Source organism: Chiloscyllium plagiosum, unplaced genomic scaffold (genome assembly GCF_037043375.1).
Source record: "Chiloscyllium plagiosum isolate Xiang-an unplaced genomic scaffold, Cpla_swu_hap1 HiC_scaffold_47, whole genome shotgun sequence".
In the NCBI taxonomy this organism is placed as follows: domain Eukaryota; kingdom Metazoa; phylum Chordata; class Chondrichthyes; order Orectolobiformes; family Hemiscylliidae; genus Chiloscyllium; species Chiloscyllium plagiosum.
This window is the reverse complement of record NW_028270185.1, coordinates 39,251,112-39,276,722: the sequence shown is the minus strand read 5'-3', so window position 1 is coordinate 39,276,722 and position 25,611 is coordinate 39,251,112. Positions and strand designations below refer to the sequence as shown.

The window sequence follows — 25,611 nt, the reverse complement described above, 5'->3', positions numbered from 1 at the left end:
CGTTCCTTGCCACTGCAGGAATTGCAATACTTGCGCCCACACCTCCACTCTCAACTCTATCCAAAGGCCTAAAGGAGCCTTGGACATGTGGTCTCCTCTACATTGGGGAGACTGGACGCCTCCTAGCAGAGCACCTTAGGGAACATCTCCGGGACACCCTCACCGATCTACCACACCGCCCTGTGACCCAACATTTCAACTCCCCCTCCCACTCTGCCGAGGACATGGAGGTCCTGGGCCTCCTTAACCGCCGCTCCCTCACCACCAGACGCCAGGAGGAAGAGCGCCTCATCTTTCGCCTCGGAACACTTCAACCACAGGGCATCAATGTGGACTTGAACAATTCCACATTTCCCCTTCCCCCACCTCAGCTCAGCACTGTCCCCATTACTTGTCCTACCTGCCTATCTTATTTTCCACCTATCCACTCCACCCTCCCCCTGACCTATCACCTTCATCCCCTCCCCTACTCACCCATTGTACTCTATGCTACGTTCTCCACACTCCCATTCTCCTCTCACTTATCTCTCCACCCTTCAGTCTCTCTGCCTGTATTCCTGATGAAAGACTTTTGCCCGAAATGTAGGGGGTAGTTTAATTTTAAACCGTTAGCTGCATTTTAGTCTTTTCTACCCTATAGTAAACACAAGCAGATACTCGAAACTGGTGCCGGACCTCCCCCATGTTTTTATGAATGAAACAATTGGAACAGCTTTCCTCGATAGCTGAGAAACCGCCCTTAACCACAGTTGTACAACATCATCCGTATAAGGAAAGAACGGGGAACTCGAATACTGATTGGCCAAGTGAGTAACAAAATAATCGCAGGCACCAGAACCCAAATAAGGAAAACAGTGGGGAACCCTAGCACTCATTGGTCAAGACAGCAGTAGGAGACCCAGCCCACATATACGTGTATGTAATGTGTGGAGATTATTATTCATGTGTGTACCACGAGGCACTGCACCCGACTTTGCAAAGTTGAATGAAAAGTTTTGGACAGACTCCTCCGTGTCTTTGTTCCTGGTAAGGGAAATAAAAGTGCCGGAGATGGGGCCAGAGAGCCGCTTATCTCGCACAATTGGTGGCTCTTCTGGGATGAAATAATTATTGCCGGGGGGAAGTCTCTTCGGCTCACGGATCAAGCCTGATCACAACAAAGACGCGTCTAGTATATATTTATACTTCTCACTGATCAGCTTGGTCCGTCGGCCAAGAGAGGATGTGACCCGGCTCATTTAAAAATAATTTTGAATCCTGGAAAAAGGAACACACGGACGAGTGCTGGGACGACCGGTTAGTGACTATACACGGGGGTACACACATTTAAAAAGGCCAGACAACTCCGTGCACGGATCAAGGTAAGAGAGTTTCTTTTGTTCGTCCTTGTTGGCCGCGTGGTTTTGACGGTCATCTGTGAAAACACTTTGGGCGTTTAAGACCAGGACCGAAGATAAACCACGGGAAATTGTGGTTTTGACGGTCATCTGTGAAAACATTTTAGGCGTTTAAGACCAGGACCGAAGATACACCATGGGAAATTAGACTTCTAGATTTACTCAGGAGAAGTCAGGGAAGACTGCAAATGGGAAAGAAATACCCCCCGATAGTCCACTAGGTCGGAAGTTAAGTCTATGGACGGACAGTAGTAGAACGAAGGACTTAAAGAAGATTAGATTACATTACATTACATTACATTACAGTGTGGAAACAGGCCCGAAGCGCAACCCACCCATACGTATTACCCCTTACCTAACACTACGGGCAATTTATCATGGCCAATTCACCTGACCTGCACATCTTTGGACTGTGGGAGGAAACCGGACCACCCAGAGGAAACCCACACAGACACGGGGAGAATGTGCGAACTCCACACAGTCAGTCGCCTGAGGCAGGAATTAAACCCAGGTCTCTGGCGCTGTGAGGCAGCAGTGCTAACCACTGTGCCACCATGCCGCCCAGAAAGAGACCATGATAAAATATTGTTGTTTTATATGGACCAAAGAACCTATCCGCACCCCCTCGGTAGTTTGGCCTGAGTATGGGTCTGATGAAGACTGGGTGTGTCAAATCCTAAATGTATATGTTAACAGAAAATAACCGTTTGACCCAGAAGAGAGCAAATACGCCGCCTGGTTGGCGGGCGACGGCGAGAGTCCCATGCGTCTCTATCCTCTGATTCCCCGAACAGACCCGAGGAAGTCCCAGAAATCTTGGGACATCCTCACCGATGGTTTGCCACCGTCCGCCCCGCCCCCGTATATACCACCCGCGCACGACCAGGCGTCCAGCGCGGACCTCCCTCCTGCGACGGATAAATCCGATTCCCAGCAGGCTACGACCAGTGAGGCAGGGAGGGGGCACAGGAGGGGGCACAGAACCCACCCCAGGCACTAGGAAATCAGTCCGACTCGAGATGCGGAGAGACCGAGAAGAGGGATTGAGAGCTGGGAGAAGTGACAATATTGAACAGCTGAACCCCTTACGAGAGGTGCCATTTGGGAACGAACGGACCGGGTTCGTAGTACAACCTTTAAATTCTGGGGATATCTGGCAACTCCGTAACGAACTATCCCGTCTACTGGACGACCCCATCAGTGTGGGAATACAACTGGACCAATTTCTGGGGCCCAATATATACACATGGGCTGAACTGCAGGCCATGATGAGAATACTATGTAATTACGATGAAATTGTTATGATCCGGAATAGTGCAATGGCCATTTGGGATAGGGAGCATCAGGACGGCCCTCAGCGTGGAGAGCAAAAGTACCCCTTAGAGGACCCCCGGTGGGATCATATCGACGCGGGGGGGGGGGGGGGGGGGCGGGCCAATATGACAGATCTCAGAAGCCTTATAATCAGGGGGATCCAAACCTGCGTGCCCAAACAGTGGAATTTAGCGAAAGCATTCGAAGTTGGACAGAAAAAGGATGAATCCCCGCGTGAGTTTTTAGACCATTTGCGGGAGTCCATGCGAAACTATTTAGGTTTGGACCCCGATGGGGAAATAGGCAAGGGCATGCTTAAGGTGCACTTTGTGACTAAGTCATGGCCTGACATTCAGAAGAAATTACATAAAGTGGAGGATTGGGCTGAAAAAGATGTTGCAGAATTATTCCGGGAAGCACAGAAGGTGTACGTTCAGAGGAATGTAATAAGGGAGAAACATAAGACTAAAATGATGGTGGCAGCCGTATGGGAAGTTTGTAAGTCCACCGGAATGGGGGAGGGAGGTTATGGGGTCGAAAGAGGAATGTCGAAGGAAAGTTGGAGAGGGAGAGAAGCGAGACGGGGCAGAAGTGAGAGAGGAGGATCTTATGGAATTGAGCGGCCTCAGGTGGCCGGATGTTACCATTGCGGGAAACTGGGACACTTCAAAAGGGATTGTCCCGAGTTTAAAAGGGAAAGAGAAGGGATGTATGAAATGGAGCGTGAACAAATGGATTAGGGAAGTCAGGGGAGGATCGGACAAACGTGCGAATTGTACGCCTTGCACCGGGCTCTGAGGAATTTAAAGGGAATAGCCGGGACAACCTACACTGACTCTAAGTATGCCTTTGGGGTAGTACATACCTTTGGGAAGATCTGGAAGGAAAGGGGAATGATAAATAGTAGAGGAAAGGAGTTGGTCCACGAGAAACTAGTATCCATGATCTTGGAGGATTTGTTGCTGCCACAAGAGATTGCTGTAGTACATGTGAAAGGGCACCAGAAAGACGATAAAATAGAGACCTTGGGGAATCAATTGGCAGATGAAGATGAATAAAAAAGGGAATGTAAGTCCTTTTATAGATCTAGGTCGTTCAATCAATCCTTTATCAAACAGCAGGCTGCCTTTCTATGTTTACTTCCAATGTATACAATGTCACATCTATCCACATTGCTCTTGATCTCCCGCATATTTACCCATCCACTCCACTTGTCTCAATCACCTTGGAGTTATTTTACATCTGCCTCACCCACTCACAATCCTACATTGTTTAGAGCCATCATCAGGCTTGGAAATATTACATGTGAGTCCCTCAAACCCGTGTTTGATCAGTATTGTGAACAGCTGGGGCCAAGCACCCAACCCTGTGACAGCCTATGAGTCTAATCCTCCAAAAATATTATTTTATTCCGATTCACTATTTCCTATCAGTTCTCTAATTCTAAAATCATGTCCATATACTAGCCCCAATCCCATAGAATGATTTTACAAACTAGAATTGGAACTTTATCAAAAGCCATTCTGAAAATCCGAATGCATCACATCCATTACTTCTCCATAATTTAAGTACCAATCATTTTCTCGAATATAATTCCCATTTCATAAATCTATGTTAACTTTGTCTCTGTCCATTACTTCACTCCCAATCATTTCTCCAAAACCATTTATTTCCTAATTCCATTCTGTTCATTGTTTTTCTCACCAGACTGAGGTTTCCTTCTCTTGTTAGGAAGTTTTTTTTGTTTTGTTTTCTCCTGTGAAGACAGAACTGAAGTAGTTGCTTCCTCATTCTGCCATTTCCCTGTTCTGCATTCTCGGGTTTCAGACTGGAAAGGAAGCTGCACTTGTTTTCGTTAACCTTTCCCATTGACATTCTTTTAGAAGATGTTCCAGTTCATTCTTATAACCCTTGTTCATATACTCTTCAGAAATACATCAATTCCTGTCATAAGGTTAATTGATCTTCCACAGCCACAGAAGCACAGACTCTGTACCATCTGAAATCCAGCTCAATCTGCATTAGTCCCACTTTCCTTCACGAGGCCCATAGCTGTGAATGTTATGGCACTTCCAGTCCTCCTCCAAGTCCTGTTTAACGATTGTGAGTTTACCCGTGACAACAGGAAGTGCATTGCAGTTCCCAACATCCTCTGGGTGAAAAACAATCCTCAAAACCTCTTTAACCCTCAAATTCTTTACTTTAAAAATGTATTCCTTTGTTCTTGACCCTTGGACTAAAAGGAACAAGTGCTGTCTAACCTCCCTGTCCATGCCTCTCGTAATGTTATCCTTCTGAATCACATCCCCATGAGCCTTCTCTGCTTCAGAGCAAACAACCCAAGCTTACCCAGTTGCTCTTGATAGCTGATACGTTCCATCCCAGGGAACATCCTAGTAAATCTCCTCTTCCTGTGCAATCCTGAAATGCACACAGTATTCCTCTGTGGTCTAACCAAAGTCCCAAATATCTCGTATAATCTATGGCTCAATGAAGAATGGTTATGTCTATGGTCCCATATGCCTTCTTGAGTAACCTCATAACCTTTCAAATCAGGGATCTCTGGAGAAGCAACCTTTGAGCTTCCTCACATGCTGCCATTCATTGTGTATGCCCCTGTCTGCTTCCTTCTTCCAAAGTACATTCCCTCATATTTATCAGGATTATAGCCCATCTGTCAATGATCTGCCATCTGACCATTCCATCTATATCTTTCTGTAACATAAGACCTTCCTCTTAACTGTCAACCACCAGCTAATTTTGGTGTCAAATGCAAACTTATTCATCACAGTCCGCACAAACTAACACCCCCCCCCTCCACACCCCCTCCACATTCACATCTACATCATGAGTACCACAAATAATATGGGACACAGCACTGATTGCTGTGGTACACCCACTGGACACTGGTCTCCAGTCACACAGACGGCCTTCTACCACCACCCTCTGTCTCCTTCCACGATGATAATTTTGGATGTAACTTGCCAAGACACCATGAGACTTTACTTTGTTTATCAATTTCCCATGTGGAGTTTTCTCATGATCTTGCTAAGAATCAAGATGAACAGCTTTCTCAAAAATAAGTCACTCAAATCCGTTAGGCAAGACTACCCTCTGATAAAATTCATGCTGTCTCTCTCTGATCAAACCTTGCCTCTCCAAATGAAGATCGATTTTCTCCTTCCCAGCTTTTTCCAATGGTTTCTCTGACACTGATCTGATATTCGCTGGTTGAAAGTTGCCTGGTCTATCTCCAGCACCCTTCCTGTGATGTGGAACCACACCAGCTGTTCTCTATCCCTCTGGCACCACATCTGTGACAAAAGTTGACTTAAAACTTTTGGTCAGGCCTTTTCCTCTGTTGGCTCTCCCACAGTGTCCTGAGACACAAGTCATTCAGACTAGGGGATTTGACCAATTGCATACCAACTAAAACCATCAACCCCTGCCTGCATTTTATACCAATCTGCTGAAGAGCTTCATAGTCCACATTCTTGAAATCTGTACTTGCATCCTCTTTCTCCCAAGTAAAACAGATATGAAGCGCTCATGTAAGTATCTGCCAATGTTCATCAGCTTCACACACAGATTGCCTTGTTTGGTTTTAATGGGCCCTAATTGCTCCCTGGTTCTCTGTTCTATTTGATGTGCATGTGGAATATTTTGGGATTCTTCCTCATCTTGCCTGCCAGCACTTCTCCATGTCTCTGTGTTAGTTGGGCTTCTCTGCCTGGATCATGCCTCATTCTTTTGAATCTCTCAATAGCACAGGCCATGTTTCCTCATCAGACAACTTTCCCTCCTGAGGAATTAATCTGGAGAATCTCCATTGTAGTTCATCTGTACTCAGCACGTTCTTCCTCGGATCAGGAGACCAGAACATAACACTCCAGATACAGTCTCGCCAACACTCTCTGCAACTGGTGCAGGATGTCTTCCTTCAATATTCCAAATCCCTTTCAATGAAGGCAAACCTAACTTTTACTTTTCCATTTGCACATGTTCTTGCCAATGCTCTCACCTTTAACTTTATTTGCCAACTCACTGTGTGAGGTCTTCAAAAATCATCCGGAATACACTTCAAATACTTTGAAAAACATTTCTCAGTAATGATTTCCCTTTCATTAATGCATAATCTTTCTCCCCAATTTTCCTGTTACATTCTAAATATCTAAGATCATATTCTTTATCATAGAATCTAACAGATTCCTGACTGTGGATAACAAGTTACCAGATCTGTAGGTCGCCAATCTCCCTCTTCTTCCCTTCACAAGTAGTCAGATTAAGTTCATAACATTCCGGTTATCCAAGGGTTTTGGTCTGAAGCATTGATTTTCCTGTTCCTTGGAGGCTGTCTGACCTGTTCTGCTGTTCCAGCTTCACATTTGTTGACTCTGACTTCCAACATCTGCAGTGCATACTGTCTCCCACATTAATCACCTTCCACTTACCCAGAATGGACTCCTGCCTTTGCAAATGACCAGAGCAAAACCCAATGCTGTCCAATGCAATCAATGCTTCTATTGCTGCTTCCTCCGGAATTCTGATATGAAGTACATTTCATCTATCAGACTTATCAATGCTCAATCCAGCTTTATTTCCAAATCCTACCTCCTCCCTGATACGAAGGGTTTTATTTTCTTTATTTGCACAAGACCCACGGTCACTTGGTGTTTCTGGGGGATTTTCTGGATCTTCCTCCATGAAAACAGACACAAAGTAGTTGTTTATTTTCCCAGTAATTTCCCTGTTCTCTACAATAATTTATCCTGTCCACACATTCACTGCTCCACATTGGACTTTGCTTTCACTTCCCTTTCTAATATCGATTGAAGCTTTTTGTCCATTTGTTTGTTCCTTGTTTGCATTCACGTTCTCCTTTTGATTTCCCGAGCAGTTTCTTGGTCCTCCTTTGCTGGGTTCTAAATTGCTCTGAATTCACTGTCATAAAATGACACCTGATATTTTAATTAGCCTCTTCCTTTAATGTAATAATAAATATTAATGTTTTAAAAACAGTTCACATCACAGAAGATGATGTTCTGGAGGTTTTAGGGAATATAAAGATGGATTAATCTCTGGCACCTGGTCTAATGCATCCCACTCAGATATACACAGTAAGGGAGGGAATTACAGGGCCCCTTGCAAAATGTTTTCATCATCTATAACTACAAGTGAGGTGCCTGGTGACTGGACAGTGTCTAATATTGTGCCTTTATTTCAGAAGGGTTGTAAGGAGAACTAGTGACCTGTGAGACTGACATCTGTTGTTGTTAAATTGTTGAAGGTGAGCTCAAAAGCTAAGATTTTTGGATATTTATGGAGGCAGAATTTGATTCAGGATAGTTAGCATCCATTTGTATGAGGAAAATCGTGTCTTGCAAATGTAATTGAGCTTTTTGAAGAAGTTACCTAAAAGATGGATGAGGGCAGAGCAGTAGATGTTGTATACTTGGACTTTAGTAAAGTCTTTGAACAGGTTCCACAAAGTAGACTAATTAATCGAGTTAGATCGCAAGGGATTCAGAGTGATCTTGCCACTTGGATACAAAACTGGCTTAATGTCAGGGGACAGAGTGACGGCAGAGGTTTGTTCTCCCATAGAGGGCAGTGTGTAGGGAGTCTGCACTCTGCTGCTGCTGTCCTTGGAAAATAGATGCTGAGTTGTTGCAACTGAGAGCAGCTGAGTAGGTTGAGGCCTAGAACATGAAGTCTCTAGCACTGCAGCCTGCCTGTCTGGAAGCACTTGAACCTGGGATTCTTTGATCCTTTTACTGCCTTTGGAAGCCTGGTGGCCTGTATTTTTCCTCAGTGAGTTGAAGACTGCTGTAATTGCACCTCCTATGCAGGGGAGAAAATGCTGAGGATTGGGGCCTACAGCCTGGGCCTTAGGTACTGCAGCTTGGAGGGAACCAAACTTGGGACTTGCTGTCACTGCTGCTGCTGCCCTGAGAAGCCTGAGGGTCTGCAATTCTATTCACCGGTGCCTGGAAGATTTGTTTCTGGAGCCTGGATGACTTCTTCAGTTTGGGGATTCTGGCATGGACACTAATTTCTTGGAGGGGGGAGAGGGAGCTGAACACTTACAGTGAGTGGCTGTATGTTGGAGTCCTGGAACTATTTGGAGCCTGGACCATCTCCTTTTGGCTGCTGCTTTGTGACTGTAACCTATTTGCTGCCAGGGACTAGTGCTCTGGGCACTGGGGAGCAATTGCTTTGCACCTGTGGTTTGGGTAGCAGGTCAGGGCATGGTTGCCAGGGTGACTGGACTGACAGGTCAAGCCTGACAGGACTCTCTCAGTTTCCTTTACTGTCTATTTGTGTGTGGGGAGGTGTTGGTCTAGGTTGGGAGGGGCGATGGTAATCACAGGACTCTGTAAAACAACACCGAGGGTGGGGCCCAGTCATTCCTACATGGGGGTGGATGCATCTTTCACCTCCCCCACCAGCCCCTCCCGGGGCATCGTCACCCTTTCCTTATTTAACAAACCAGCTCGGGATGAAATGTTACATTCACCCCAACCTGACCATTAAGACCTGTCAGCGGCCTTGATGGGGCTAGTCTGGTTCCCCACCATTGTCGCTGCATCAAAGATTTATGGGAAGGCAGTGTTCTTCCTGAAGACTGAGCAGGTGGTGCAACCCACCCTGGAGAAGGGCCTTACTGTCACTACGATGGTATTGCCTGTTGACCCTCTGGAGGTAATTTCCCAGAGGGTCATTTTGTTGAACATCCTGCCCTTTTTTCCATTTGATTTACTTTCATCACACCTTTGCCAGCTCGGGGAGATGTTTTCGGGGATGGGGTCAGTACTGCTTGGTCTAAAGGAGGTCTTTGCTTACCTGGCATTCTGGTCAGTGAAGGCTATGCGGTGTCATGCCTGCAAGGAGGTGGGACTGCTCTGGAGGAATTGGCCTGCCTTGAGGACCGCTGCCAAGTTGGAGAATGGAATACAGTCTTTGCAAGATGCAGGATGTGTGGATGTATAGGCAAGGTGTTTATGATAGACATTGGCGTCCAGTCTATCCCATGAAATATAAACAGAAATGTCAATAAAGGGAAATGAGAAGTCAGAGAATCGGGGTATTTGTGTGTCTGTGTGCCTGTTTGTCTGTGTGAGACTGTGTATGTGTGTTTGTGAGAGTCTGTGTGTGTGTGTGACCGTGTATCTCCGTCTATGTGTGTGAGTCTTTGTGGTGTATCTGTCTCTGTCTGTCTCTGTTTGTCAGTGTGTATCTGTGTTTGTCAGTGTGTCTGAGTGTGTGCCTGTGTGTGTGTGTCTCTGTCTGTGTGTGCGTCTCTGTCTGTGTGTGTGTGTCTCAGTGTTTATGTATGTCTATCTGTGTCTGTGTTTATGCATGTCTATCTGTGTCTGTGTTTGCATATGTCTATCTGTGTCTGTATGTGTGTATGTCTATCTGTGTCTGTATGTGTGTATGTCTGTCTGTGTCTGTGTGTGTGCATGTCTGTGTGTGTGCGTGTCTGTGTGTGTGCGTGTCTGCGTGTCTATCTGTGTATGTGTGTTTATCTGCCTGTGTAAGTGTGTGTGTCTGTGTGTGTGTTTGTGTGTCTCTGTGTCTGTGTCCACACACACACACTTACACAGACACACACACTCTCAGACACACACACTCTCAGACACACACGCACACACACACACACATTCACACACTGGGACTCGATTCCCCTCACTGACCTCTGCACTGGGACTCGAGTCCCAGTGCGGAGGCCAGTGAGTTAAATGGGCAGTTAAGAAGGCAGATAGGAAACATGTATTTACCCTTTGAGGCAGAGATTATCAGAGCAGGGAGGGTCCTGTTGGCGCTCTACAGCCATTTGGATAGGCCACAGTTGGAGTGTTGTGTGCAGTTCTGGTCACTGCACCATGGGATGGATGTGATTGCACTGGAGGGAGGGTAAAGGACATTCACCAGAACAGGCTTGGGCTGCAGCAGTTTCGCTGTGAAGGGGGAGGCTGGATAAGCTCAGGCTGCTTTCTTTAGAGCAGAGATCGAGGTATATAAGACCAAAGGAGATGTGGACAGGGTGAATGGAAAGCAGTTTTCCCCCTTAGTCAGAAGGCAATTAACAAGATGGTGTAATTTTAAGCTGAATGGCAAATGGTTTAGAGAGGACATGCCACCCAGAGGATAGGGGCCTGCGCTTCATCGTCCAGGAGGGGAGTTGAGGTAGAAATCCTCAAAACCATCACAAAGTACTTGGATATGCACTGAAATGTCAAAACATTCAAGACCATGGACGAAGTGCTGGGGACTGAGACTTGTGCTGCTTTTTGTGTAATTTTGGAGGTACAAACTCGATGGAATGAAGGGGACATTTATCCCGAATGATGCCATCATGGTATTAATTTGAATGTAAGGTTCTGATTTTTGTTTTGAGAAAATGCGACCGAGTGGAAGTTCCAGCTGTCGGTGTGGTCGGTATCAGCTTCAGGTTCTGTATGAGAGTGCTCATTCACAGAGAGAATTTCCCAAATCAGTCGTACAGCTGGATTAACAAGGAAAGCTGTGGGATAACAGGGAGCAGTGGAACAGCTCTCAAGGAGCTCGACAACATGAGGTATTGAATGTCTGAATAACCTCAGCAGAATGAAGGTCATCACTGAAAAGGATATCAAAAGATATTCAGATATTGATGGGATTGATAGTGAGTGAAATATTGCAAGTATTGTTGTTGAAGACAAATTGGAATGAACATTTGAGACCTAACAGGATCAGATTAATCTAGTCTTTGGAGTATTCAAATACAGACTTAAATCTCAATGATATCATATCATTAAAATAAATGTGTTGTAATTAATTGTTTGTTCAAAATGATATAAAAATTTGAAGATGTAATCACGGTTTCCCAGTGGAGATACCACACAGTATAAAATAAAGTCTCTGGAAGTGTGTCAGCTCCATCTCCGAGAGAATTCTCTGATTCCAACAGATTGCCAGCAGCAGGAAGGGAAAGAAACAACAAAATGCATCTTCTCAGAGAAAGGGTGGATCAGGTGTTTGACACCATCCTCGCTGTGGTTGGTGTTCCTGGTAAGTCTTGTAACAACTTAGCTCATACAAAACTCTGCATTGAATCATCCTTATTCCTGTGGCCATTCCCCTCAACAATAAGTAGACCATTTTGGATACTGTTGGGAGGGGTGACTTACCAGGGGAAAGCTGAGGCGCACCTGCTGCTCAGAAAGGAAGGGGGAAGAGGAGCAGAGCAGTAGTCATTGGGGACTCGATATATAGGGGGACAGATAGGAGGTTCTGTGGTTCTCTGAGCGACTCATGGTTGGTGTGTTGCCTCCCGATTGCCAGGGTCCGCGATGTCACTGATCGTGTTTTTGGGATCTTTCGGGTGGAGGGAGAGCAGCCCCAAGTCATGGACCACATTGGCACCAATGACATAGGTCGGAAGAGAGATGGGGACTTGAGGCAGAAATTCAGGGAGCTAGAATGGAAGCTTAGAGCTAGGACAAACAGAGTTGTTTTCTCTGGTTTGCTGCCCGTGCCACGTGCTAGTGAGGTGAGGAACAGGGAGAGAAAGGAGTTGAACACGTGGCTACAGGAATAGTGCAGGAGGGAGAGTTTCGGGTTTTTCGATAATTGGAGCTCTTTCTGGGGTTGGTGGGACCTCTACAAGCAGGATGGTCTTCATCTAAACCAGAGGGGTACCAATGTCCTGGGTGGGAAATTCGCTAAAGTGATTAAGGTGGATGTAAGCTAATACAGCAGGGGGATGGGAACCAAAATTGTAGGAGAGGTACAGAAGAGGATGAGAGTAGGGAGTTCCCAAATCAAGTACCTGACACTGGCGAGCGAGAACCTGGATTGAAGTGTGCGTACTTCAACGAGAGGAGCATCCGAAATAAAGTGGCAGCGTGGGCTGGTACCTGGGACTTCGATGTTGTGGCCATTACGGAGACATGGATAGAGCAGGGACAGGAAAGGCTGTTGCAGGTTCCGGGATTCAGATGTTTCAGTAAGAACAGAGAAGATGGTAAAAGAGGGAGAGGTGTGGCTTGTTGATCAGGGACAATATTACATTTGTAGAAAGTATATTTGGGGACTCATTAACTGATGTAGTATGGGCTGAGGTTAGAAACAGGAAAGGAGAAGTCACCAAGCTGAGAGTTTTCTATAGGCCTCCGAATACTCCTAGAGATGTAGAGGAAATGATAGCAAAGATGATTCTCGACTGGAGTGAGAGAGGCAGGGTAGTTGTCATGGGGGACTTCGACTATCCAAATATTGACTGGGATCACTACAGTACGAGTATTATAGATGGGTCAGTTTTTGTCCAGTGTGTGCAGGAGGGATTCCTGACACGGTATGTAGACAGGCCTACAAGGGGCAAAGCCACTTTAGATTTAGTACAGGGTAACGAGCCTGGCCAGGAGCTAGATTTGGAAGTAAGTGAGCACTTTGGAGACAGCAATCACAATTCTGTCAGGTTTACTTTAGTGATGGAAAGGGATAGGTGTGCTCCACCGAGCAAGAGTTACATCTGGGGGAAGGGAAATTACGATGCAATTAGGGAAGATTTAGGAAGCGTAGAATGGGGAAAGAAACTGCAGGGGATGAGCACATTAAAAATGTGGAGCTTATTCAAGGAAAAGCTCCTGTGTGTCCTAGATAAGTATGTACCTGTCAGGCAGGGAAGAAGATATAGAGCACTTGAGCTGTGGTTTACTGTGGTGAAAGAGTTAAAATTATGTCCCAATACATGTGTGAATCTAAGGTGTTGCTTAGTCCCGTGTGAACCTTCTTATCTGTATGTAACCAGTATGGAATGTGTTTTTTAGCCTTGCTCTGCTGTTCACATGAATGTTTATCTGGAAAAGAGTATATCAGCTGGAAAAGTCTCCAGTTCGGTGAGTCTGCTCCGGGGTTACGTTTAACCGCCGAGCGTGGGTTGTTGGCAACCGCTCTACGAGAACTGACGGCTCCCAGTTCCGGTAACATGTAGAGTGAGTATAAGCCAGACCCGGGAGTCTGCTCCGGGGTTACGTTTAACCGCCGAGCGTGGGTTGCTGGCAACCGCTCTACGAGAACTGACGGCTCCCAGTTCCGGTAACATGTAGAGTGAGTATAAGCCAGACCCGGGAGTCTGCTCCGGGGTTACGTTTAACCGCCGAGCGTGGGTTGTTGGCAACCGCTCTACGAGAACTGACGGATCCCAGTTCCGGTTACATGTAGAGTGAGTATAAGCCAGACCCGTTGTAAGTATGAGACCTGGTTGTGGCGACGCTGCGGGGAATAAAATGCTCATATTCTAGCAGACTCGCCTCTTGGCTGTTTGTTCTGTGTCAGACTACTCTCCTACGAACCTGACCTTGAGAATTTTTTAAAACATTTACTAAGGAAGTGGAATCCCTGGTCAAGAAGAAGAAGGCGGCTTATGTTAGGACAAAATGTGAAAACTCAATTAGGGCACTTGAGGGTTACAAGGAAGTCAGGAAAGGCCTAAAAAGAGAGCTCAGAAGATCCAGGAGGGGACATGAGAAATTGTTGGTGGATAGGATCAGGATTATCCTTAAGGCTTTCCATAGGTATGTCAGGAATAAAAGAATGACGAGTGTTAAATTAGGGCCAATCAAACATAATAGTGTGAAGTTGTGTGTGGAGTCAGAGGAGATAGGGGCAGCATGAAATAAATATTTTTCGACAGTGTTCACTATAGAAAATGAAAATGTTGGTGAGGAAGATACAGAGATACTTGCATCTAGACTAGAGGAGATTGAGGTTCACAAGGAAGAGGTATTAGAAATACTGCAGAGTGTGAAAATAGACAAGTCTCCTGGGCCGGATGGGATCTATCCTAGGATCCTCCGGGAAGCAAGGGAAGAGATTGCCGAGCCTTTGATATTGATCTTCAAATCACCATTGGGTCTACAGGAATAGTGCCTGAGGACTGGAGGATAGCAAATATGGTTCCCTAGTTCAAAAAGGGTAGTAGAGACAACTCTGGTAATTACTGACCAGTGAGTCTAACTTCAGCTGTTGGTAAAGTGGTGGAAAAGGTTATAAGAGACAGGATTTATAACCATCTAGAAAAGAATAATCTGATCAGGACAGTCAGCACGGTTTTGTGAAGGGTAAGTCGTGCCTAACGAATCTTATTGACTTTTTTGACAAAGTGACCAAAAGATAGATGAGATTAAACTGATTGATGTGGTGTATATGGATTTCAGCAAGGCATTCGATAAGGTTCTCCACAGTAGGCTATTATACAAAATGCGGAGGAATGGGATTGTGGGAGACATAGCAGTTTGAATCAGTAATTGGCTTGCTGAAAGAAAACAGAGGGTTGTAGTTGATGGAACATGTTCATCTTGGTGTCCAGTTACTAGCAGTGTACTGCAAGGGTCGGTATTGGGTTCACTGCTGTTTGTCATTTTTATAAATGACCTGGATGAGGGCTTAGAAGGGTGGGTTAGTAAATTTGCGGGCGACACTAAGGGCAGTGGAGTTGTGGATAGTGAAGAAGGATGAAGTAGGTTGCAGAGAGACATAGATAGGATGCAGAGCTGGGCTGAGAGGTGGCAATGGAGTTTAATGTGGACAAGTGTGGATGGCGTAATCGGAATGGTACTGGGCTAATGGTAAGATTCTTGGGAGTGCAGATGAGCAGAGAGATCTCGGTGTCCATGTACACAGATCCATGAAAGTTGCCACCCAGATTGATAGGGATGTTAAGAAGGCCTTTATTAATAGAGGGGATGCTTTGGCCTTTATTAATAGAGGGATTGAGCTCCGGAACCAGGACGTTGTGCTGCAGCTGTACAACGCTCTGGTACAGCCACACTTGGAGTATTGTGTACAGTTCTGGTCACCGCATTATAAGAAGGATGTGGAAGCTTTGGAAACGGTGCAGAGGAGATTTATTGGGATGTTGCCTGGTATGGAAGGAATGTCTTACGAGGAAAGGCTGAGGGCCTTGAGGCTGTTCTCATTAGACAAAAAGGCTGGAAGGTGACTTAATAAGACATACAAGGTAATCAGAGGGTTAAATAGGGTGGACAGAGAGAGCCTTTTTCCAAGTATGGGAACGGCAAACACATGGGGACACAAGTTTAAAGTGAGGGGAGATAGGTATAAGACAGATGTCAGAGGTAGTTTCTTTACTCAGAGGGTAGTAAGGGTCTCGAATGCTTTGCCTGCAATGGTAGTAGATTCGCCAAGTTTAAGTGCATTTAAGTCGTCATTGGACAGGCATATGGACGTACATGGAATAGTGTCGGTGGGTTGGGCTTCAGATGAGCATGACAGGGCGGCGCAACATCGAGGGCCGAAGGGCCTGTACTGCGCTGCAATGTTCTATGCTCTATCAACAACTGATAATAATATATTTTCGTTTAGGAAGGCAAATCCCACTGTCAGATAATAGTGTCCTTACTGACTGAGTTTAAAGTTTGTCAGTTAGGAGGGTCCTCAGCATTGTGTTTTTCTAAAATGTGCAGAATGGGTTTAGACAGAGACCACATTAATGGAGTTTGGCTGATCACCGGCCCCTGGCTAGTTTTGGAAGACCACCCTCTCTCTGTGGTAGTTCACAGTCTGCTATCGGTCAGATGGGTTTTGTAACAACCCACCTCTCAGTGACACCTGGTGTTTCCCATTCCTTGATGGAAAGGGATTGTGTTGGTGGATCTTGCTCAGGCAGCTCGCTCCAAATGGGAGCCCAGATAAAGCAGGGCAATGGGTGGGTTCAGCAGGTCATTAGGAATGAGGAGACTATGGGGGCTGCAGATAGAGCATGGTGCTGGAAAAGGCACAGCAGGTCAGGCAGCATCTCAGGAGGAAGAAAGTAGAGGTCTCAAGCAGGGCTCTTCTTCAGGACAGTTAGAGTGACCAAAGTTGCATGAATTCAGGTTTTATTTGCTGAGGGCTATGTTGTACAAACTTGGACAGGTGGAGGAGTTGGGTCAAATGTTGAAGTCTTCCTGATTGTAGTGTCTATCCAACTTGGTACAATGTGATTGGATTTGCTGCTGAACACCTTCATGGTTCAGATGGTCAGGATGTTCAATCCTGTGCACGAGGGAGAGATTCAATGCCTTATCATTTGTTCGTCCATAATATAGAACCCAGCCTTCCTGGACATTGTGGAGTGATTAAATGCCCTCTCCTGCAGTTCATACAGTGTGGATATAGAATTCTGGAGGCAAACTGAACTATGGAGACTCCAAAACCGAATACAGAAATTTTGCGATCAATATCCATGTTAGGTGTCTGATGTTCTTTGTTTTCCTAATACCAGGTGTCTTTGTGTGAATGCTGGGGACTTAGGGGAAATGTCAGCCAGTTAGACTAACCTGTAAAGCAGCTGCTGACCCAAAACCACCTTGAGTATATGACCGTGTTTCTGTGAGTAATCTGCTGCTCATGTTCTCCTATATCCTTTAAAAGTGCAAATGATTAATTTAGAGAGATGTGGTTCAGATTCTTTAAGCTTCATATGACATGGAACAACAATTATCTTTGTGTCATTACTTACAGTCTGGGCTCAGGCACAAAAAAACTTTGATTAATAACTTAAAACCTTTTTTTTCTCTTACAGTAAGTCTAGTGGTGATTGTAAACTTAGCTTGGGGCAAATGTGGCCTTTCTACATGCAGCACTCACTATCTGGTGGCTATGACAGTGTCAGATCTACTGTTCATTGTTTTTTGTATCATCCTTCACCGATTTCAACGTTATTATTATCCACCGTGTTTCCTGCAAATCACTCCTGTTTGTACCATTCTCTATGTCCTCAACCGCTTGACCATTGATTGTTCTGTGTGGTTCACCATTGCTTTTTCCTTTGATCGATTTGTTGCCATTTGTTTACATGAGATGAAAACTAAGTATTGCACAGGGAAAACTGCAACCAGGGTTCTAGCAACAATCTGCATCTTCTTTTGTTTAAAGAACATTCCAAATGCCTTTGTATATAGACCTGGAAAGATGATCAACAATGTTCCATGGTACTGTTATACCTGGTCTGGTTATTATAATGATCCTCGGTGGATAGGTTTTAGATATTTTGAGACTTTTTTAACACCATTGTTCCCATTCACTTTTATTCTCTTTATCAACATTCTGACTGTCAGACATATCTTCGAGGCCATTAAGGTGCGGAAGGAACTGAGAGGTCAGAGAAAAACACAGAATGATCCAGAGGTGGAGAGCAGGAAGAATTCTGTGATTGTACTCTTTGCCATATCTGCCAGCTTCATACTTCTCTGGTTGTTGCATATTTTATATTTCTTTAATGCTGGTTATTCCTTGGATAAAGTTTCTTTTCGTCTCTTTGGTCAGATTGGATACATGCTGAGGAACTTCAGTTGCTGCACAAATGCCCTTATTTATGTGGTGACACAGAAACATTTCAGAGACCAGTTAAAGTACGCCGTGACATATCCAGTTATAAAAATAATTCAATTGGTGAATCAATCAAAGTAACTCAGAGCCAACATTAGGTGCAGCAGAGAACGGAACGAGGAGTCCACGTGAGGAATGGACCGAAAGGAGAAGGAGGAGCAGCAACATGATAACACTCCTTTCCTCATGGGCAAGGAATGACTCCATCTGAGGGGCAAAATGACAGAGACTGGAGGTGTAAAGCCAGTGTAAAGTGCTGTTAGTAATCAGCAACAATTAGTAGGAAGTGGAACAACACAAGCAAAACCAAGAGATGAATTACATACACACAAAAGTAACATTCATATCAAGTAATCTGTTCTCAGTGAATGAAGTGGGTAGAAAAATAAATGATATGGAGGTAGGTGAGTATTAGATGAGATGAGATTAGATTGCTCAGAGTATGGAAGCAGGCCATTTGGCCCAACAAGTCCACACTGACCCTCTGAAGAGTAACCCACCCAGACCCATTCCCCTATATTTGCTGCTGACGAATGCACCTAACACTGTGGGCAATTTAGCATTACCAATTCACCTGACCTGCACATCTTTGGATTGTGGGAGGAAACTGATGAAACCCACGCAGGCACAGGGAGAATGTGCAAACCCCACACAGACAGTTACCTGAGGCAGGAATGTAATCTTTCACTGCAGGCCAGAGAGGGAAATGCAACGACAGGCTCCTGTTCACTCTTCCTCACTGAATACTCTGACACACACGTCTGGGCAAATTAACACAAAAACATGAGAAGTTTAAAAGAGGAAATAACATAGTGTCAGGTCTCTGTGTCTTTGAATTGCACATTTATATTCAACAATAGCAAACTTAGTTTCCATTCAATTCCTCACGGTGAAAATAGAACACAGAACAATACAGCGCAGGAGAGGTCATTCAGCCCTCGATGGTGGTGAGTATACTATTGTTGCAGGCAGGGTTTTCCATGCCCCTCCTACTCTCTGAGTAAAGAAACTACCTCGGACATCTGTCCCATATCTATCACCCCTCAATTTAAAGTTATGTCCCCTCGTATGAGCCATTGCCATCTCAGGAAAAAGGCTCTCACTGTCTACCTTATCTAACTCTCTGATTATCTTATACGTCTCAATTAGGTCGCCTCTCAACCTTCTTGTCTCGAATGAAAACAAGTCCCCCAGCCTTTCCTCATAAGACCTTCCCTCCATACCAGGCAATCCTAGTAAATCTTGTCTGAAACCTTTCCAAAGGTTTCACGTCCTTCATATAATGCAGTGACCAAAACTGTACACAGTACTCCAAGTGCAGTTGCACCAGAGTTTTGTACAGCTGCAACATGACCTCGTGGCTCCAAAACCCAATCCCTCTACCAATAAAACCTCACACACTGTATGCCTTCTTTAAACCTAAACGTGGGTGGCAACTTTCAGGGGTCTTTGTATGGACACTGAGATCTTTGCCCATCTACGCTCCCAATGATCTTATCATTAGGCCAGTACTCTTTATTCCTGTTACTCCTTCCAAAGTAAATCACCTCACACATTCCCACAGTAAACTCCATTTGCCACCTCTCAGCCCAGTTCTGCAGTTTATCTATGTCCCTCTGTAACCTGTAACATTGTTCGGCATTGTCCACTACTCCATCGCCGTTAGTGGTATCCGCAAATTTATTAATGCATCCTTCTGTGCCCTGTTCCAGGTCATTTATAAAATGGCAAACAGCAATGGACCCAACACAGATCCTTGCAGTACACCAGGATGAACATTTACCATCAACCACCACCCTCTGTCTTCTTTCAGCTCACCAATTTCTGATCCAACCCACTAAATTACCTTCAATCCCATGCTTCCATAGTTTTTTGAACTAGCCTACCCTGGGGAACCTTATCAAACGCCTGACTGAAATCCATATACACCACATCAACAGTTTTACCCTCCTCCATCAGTTTGGTCACCTTCTCAGTTTGGGCGGCACGATGGCTCAGTGGTTAGTGCTGCTGCCTCACAGCACCAGGGTCCTAGGTTTGATTCCAGCCTTGGGTGACTGTGTGGAGTTTGCACATTCTCCCCGTGTCTGCGTGGGTTTCCTCCATGTGCTCCGGTTTCCTCCCACAGGTCCAAAGATGTGCAGGTCAGGTGAATTGGCCATGCTAAAATACCCATAATGTTAGGTGCATTAGCCAGACGGAAATGGGACTGAGTGGGTTACTCTTTGGAGGGTCGGTGTGGACTTGTTGGGCCAAAGGGTCTATTTGCACACTGTAGGGAATCTAATCAATAACTCTCCAAAGTTCCATATCAATACAACAGCAAATAAAACAGTAATTGCTACTCCTGAAATTCGAGGAAATCACCTCAAACACCTAAAACAACCTCAAAAATGGAGCAACTGTCACAGCCAGAAATCTTAGCAGCACTTATACACTTAATAGTAAGGTCCGAGGGAGTGTTGCTGAACAAAAAGACCTTGGAGTGCAGGTTCATAGCTCTTTGAATGTGGAGTCACAGGTAGATAGGATAGTGAAGGCGACGTTTGTTATGCCTCCCTTTATTGGTCAAGAGTATTCAGTACAGGGGTTGGGAGGCCATGTTGCAGCTGTACAGGACATTGGTTAGGCCACTTTAGGAATATTGGGTGCAATTCTGGTCTCCTTCCTTTTGGAAAGATATTGTACTGGAAAAGGTTCAGAGAAGATTTACTAGGATATTGCCAGGTTTGGAGGATTTTTTAGATTAGATTACATTACAGTGTGGAAACAGGCCCTTCGGCCCAACAAGTCCACACCGACCCGCCGAAGCGCAACCCACCCATACCCCTACATTTACCCCTTCAATAACACTACGGGCAATTTAGCATGGCCAATTCACCTGACCGGCACATCTTTGGACTGTGGGAGGAAACCGGAGCACCCGGAGGAAACCCACGCAGACACGGGGAGAAAGTGCAAACTCCACACAGTCGCCTGAGGAGGGAATTGAACCCGGGTCTCAGGCGCTGTGAGGCAGCAGTGCTAATCAATGGATACAGCAGGTTATTATGGAGTAAAAAGTGAGGGTCAGCCGAGATGGCTTTGACCATCTTGTGGGTTTTTATCAGTCAGTGGATGTGTGGGGTCATGACATTGGTGAGGACAGATCACTGGGTTCATGCGAGTTTCCATTGTGTGAGATTAATGTCTGCAGTTAATATTTTCAAACTTACTCTATGGTGTAATTCCTCAACTGAGGAAAGAAACTCTGTCTGTAGCTCACAGACACTCTGCATTATCCAGATATTGATTGTAATGTTGTGTACTGTTGATCCAGATCTCCAGGAATCACTCTGATCATGGAATTGTACTGAATGGGGATCATAAACCTCAGGCTGGAACCTCATGTTGCTAAGAGGATGTGTCATTGTGGAATTGTACAGAGTGTGGGTAACTGCTCAGATATGAACTTCTGAGCCAGTATTCTTGTTTTTCTGTGGGTATCTGTAAATATAGTATTGGAGTAAATGTGGAGCACTAATAGCAGAATACCCGTGAGGTATATCTCAGACTATAAATTGTAATTGTTTGTGAGGAACTGAATGCAATGGAATGTCTGACTGCAGTGGGAAATAGAATGATAACTTATTTGAAACCATGTGATGCTTTATTTTTATTATATTTATCATTTCTGATCTGTTCACAAATGGAGCCATGAATGTAGCTTGGAAATGTGATGGATTGCATGTGGGAAAATATTCTCAGTTGGGTGGATATGTTTGGTCCAAAGTTTCCAAAGTTAAATGATCCGCTGGAGATAAACAAATATAAGTCAACAATGTGGAGCTGGAGAAGCACAGCAGGTCAGTCTGCATTGGAGGAGCAGGGAAGTCGATGATGTTTTGGGCTGGGATCCTTCATTGGGACGAGGGAGGGAAGGGGACGGGAGCTCAGAAATAAATGGGGAGTAGGGCTGGGGGAAAGGCAGGTGAGATGGTGATAGGTGGATGCAGGTGGGGGTAATTGTGATTGGTTCATGGAAGGGGGTGGAGTGGACACGTGAATAGGAGGATGGACATACAGGAATAAAAAAATATTAATAGGAATAAAAATATCTGTTTCAACAAATAACTGAGTTTAGTATCTGCAATATTGTGACTATGATTAATAATTGAGTTTGAGAGCATGTCAGAGAATTAACAGTACAGAATGCAGAATGTGGGCCATTAAATAGAGAAAATCTTGAATGAGACATTTGACTTAAGACATTACGACTCGATTTTGCCCAGCATATTTAATGTCACTAACAGAACTCACAAATCCAATTTCTCGAGTTGCGGGCATTTCTCTTCTTTTCGTATGGTAATGACAAATATTCTGACTTTGTCGGTTGTCCCGACTATGTCACACATTGCCCATTTTTTATTCCCAGCCGCTTCCAAAGAAGCAAGTGTGAACTCTAAAGTGTGACAAACTCAGGACTGTTTGAATTGCATTTACAGAATATCTGTTCCTTAATCAGATCTTAATCAGATCATACGACACCAACTTATAGTTCAACAGCCAAAAGAGAAAATGCTGGAAAATCTCAGCAGGTCTGGCAGCATCTGTAAGGAGAGAAATGAGCTGACATTTCAAGTCTAACTGGCCCTTTGTCAAAGCTTTGATGCTGCCAGACCTGCTGAGATTTTCTAGCATTTTCTCTTTTGGTTTCAGATTCCAGCATCCGCAGTAATTTGCTTTTATAGTTCAACAGGTTTATTTAGAAGCACAGGTAGTCAATCCTTTATTCAAAATCCTGAAATCTGAAAAGCTCCCAAATCCAAAGTTCCTTTTGTGAAGATTTTTCTCATTCACAAAGTTGTTTGGCGTGCAAACAGTTAACCCAACTCCATAACCACTCAACCCACATCACTCAGATGTAATGTGAGGCCATGACCCAGCACTGGCTGGCATCAATTCTGTCTCAGGGCCTGTAATACTCACCAATGAGACTGCTGTTCAGTACAATTTTTAAAAATTTCACAATTAAACAGTCACTTATTTTGAAATGCAAAAACTTCTGAATTCCGAAAACCAACTGGTCCTGAGGGTTCAGATAAAGGATTGTGTACCTGTAGTAGCTTTCGGAACACCTCTCCTTCGTTAGGTAGCTCATGGGGCAGGTTCATAAGACACAGAATTTAGAGCACAAGATCATAGTGTCATGCAACTGATACAATATATTGAAGAAATCTAGATTGCTGTTAAGTCTTTCTTTTAGAAAGGATTGCTGGTTTTAGTTCATTAATATGTAAATTCCAGAATTTCTTTCAAGTCATATTCCCGAGATAACTTAAGGTTTTACAAAAAAATTGACAATACTGCTCAGACAATGCATTAAATGTGTGAGGTTAGAGACGATCTGTATTCCATCCTTGAGTCAGACTGGTTCTAGTTCCAACGTAGGAACTTATAAAATGTTACATGGATTAACTGCCTGCATTCACTGCCTGCAAGTTATGTGCTTTTTGAGCAAAATAAATTGTATCTGCAAATACAATTCAGCCCATTGACTTAAATGTCTGTGTGTGTACATGTGAGGGAGAGAGGAGCGTGTGTGTATGTGCATGCATGTGTCTGCATGTGTGTGTGTAAGGGAGAGTGTGTGTGTGCGCGCGCGAGTGTGTGTGTATGCTTGATAGACTGTGAGTGTGACGGAGTATAACCTATGAGAGGGTGTGCAAGTGGGGATTCTATGTGTGTGTGGCTGAGAGATAGAATATGTATGTGAGTGGGTCAATGTGAGTGTATGTGCATATAAGAATGTGTGTGTATGTGTGCGTATATTGTAGTGGAGTCAACTGTAGTGGAACATGAACCCCAGATCCCGTTGAGGCCATCCTCATGGGTATCAAATGTGGCTATCGACCACTCCACCTCTAAACACTCCACTCAATATTTTTTGGGGGAAGCAGAAGTTGTTTCTTCTCTTTCACAGGTTACTGTGACTGGCAGGAGTTTCCTATAAGACCACAACATCCACAAGAAGACATCTGGGATCAATAAAGTAGAGAATGGGAGACACCTGACATGGACATTAACTGCAAAATGTTTGCATTCAGTTTTGGAGTCTCCACAGCTCAGATTGCCTCCAGAATTTTATATCCACACTTTATGAAGGACAGTACAAGATATGGAATCACTCCACAGTAACCAGAAATGGATGCCCTCAACATTATGGACAGGTGAATGATTGGACATTGAGTCACTCCCTCATGCACAGGACTGAACATACTGACAATCAGAACTTTGAAGGTATTCAGCAGTGAATCCAACCACCATGTCCCAGGTTAGATTGCACCAAAATTAAAAGAAGTGCTTTTTTAAAAAAATCTGCACAGTGTAGAAACAAGTCCTTCAGCCCAACAAGTCCACACCAACTCTCTGAAGAGCGTCCCACTCAAACACCTGCCTCTCAATCCCAGTAATGCTGTGTTTCCCATGGCCAATCCACCGACCCTGCACATTTTTGGACTGTGTAAGGAGACCAGAGCACCCAGATGAAACTGATACAGACCCAGGAAGAATGTGTAATCAGCACACAGTCACCAGAAGCTGGGATTGAACCTGTCTTCTTGGTGCTGCAAGACAGCAGTGCTAACCACTGAGCCACCATGCCACCCAACTTCCAATATTTGTGATGGAATTCCTCCACATGTTCAAGCCTTTAAACCACAGTCTTCACACCCAATAAAATCTGACTCCATGTAACATAGTTCATTGCATCTTTCCAGTTTAGAAATCAGATACTTTATCTGGGATTCAGTAAAGCTTCTTACCTGATGTCCAGGTTCATGCACCCAACCTTCTCTCCTAGTCCCTCTCCCTGTGAATGGAAATCCCCCTCCCAGATTTGGAGCACACACTAGGGCTAGGAGTCTTCATGGTTTAACTAGCACTCTCCATGGAGATCACCAGAATTACACCACAATTTTGTTCTAGGAGAGCAAACATAAAATAGCCTTTATTGTCACATATACACGGTGAGTACAGTGAGGAGTTTATACCTCACCAATTACAGTACCGACTGAGATACAAAAGTAAAAGTTCAGGACAGCAGACCACGCTGGCAGCTAGTTTTCAGTTCGCACCAGTGACACACAATGCCGGGAAGCCGCTATGCAAGGAGGCTGCTACGCCAGACTAGACCGTTGCCATATTACCCCGGGAGGCTGTTGCACCAGGCAGGGAGGTCACTGTGCTGTAAGGCTACTGTACCAGGTCAGGAGGATGCCACACTGAGAGGCCACTGCGCTAGGATGGGAGGATGGCACGCCATGCTGAAAGGCTGCTGCGCTAGGCTGGGAGGCCCTTGCAACAGGCCAGGAGGATGTCACGCCTCACCGGAATGCTGCTATGGGAACCATAAGGCTGCCCACAACATGCCAGGAAGCTGTTGGGCCAGGCCAAGAGACCGTGAGAGGAGGCTTCTGTGCCAGGCCAAGAGTCATCACCAAAGGGTGCACATCATCTCTGCTGGCAAGGACTTTTGCTCCCC

At 44.9% G+C, this 25,611-nt stretch overlaps 1 long non-coding RNA gene across 1 annotated transcript in view; it reads right to left on the bottom strand.

Moving 5' to 3' along the window:
• The window catches only part of LOC148136105 (uncharacterized), a 48,573-nt gene extending 23,563 nt beyond the window's left edge, over positions 1-25,010 (bottom strand). The window contains exons 1-2 of the long non-coding RNA XR_015754669.1: positions 24,893-25,010; positions 18,753-18,850 (exon numbers count right to left, since the gene is read on the bottom strand). This is a non-coding gene — a long non-coding RNA (uncharacterized LOC148136105). The remainder of the gene's footprint in view (positions 1-18,752; positions 18,851-24,892) is intronic.
• Positions 25,011-25,611: the final 601 nt, after the last annotated feature.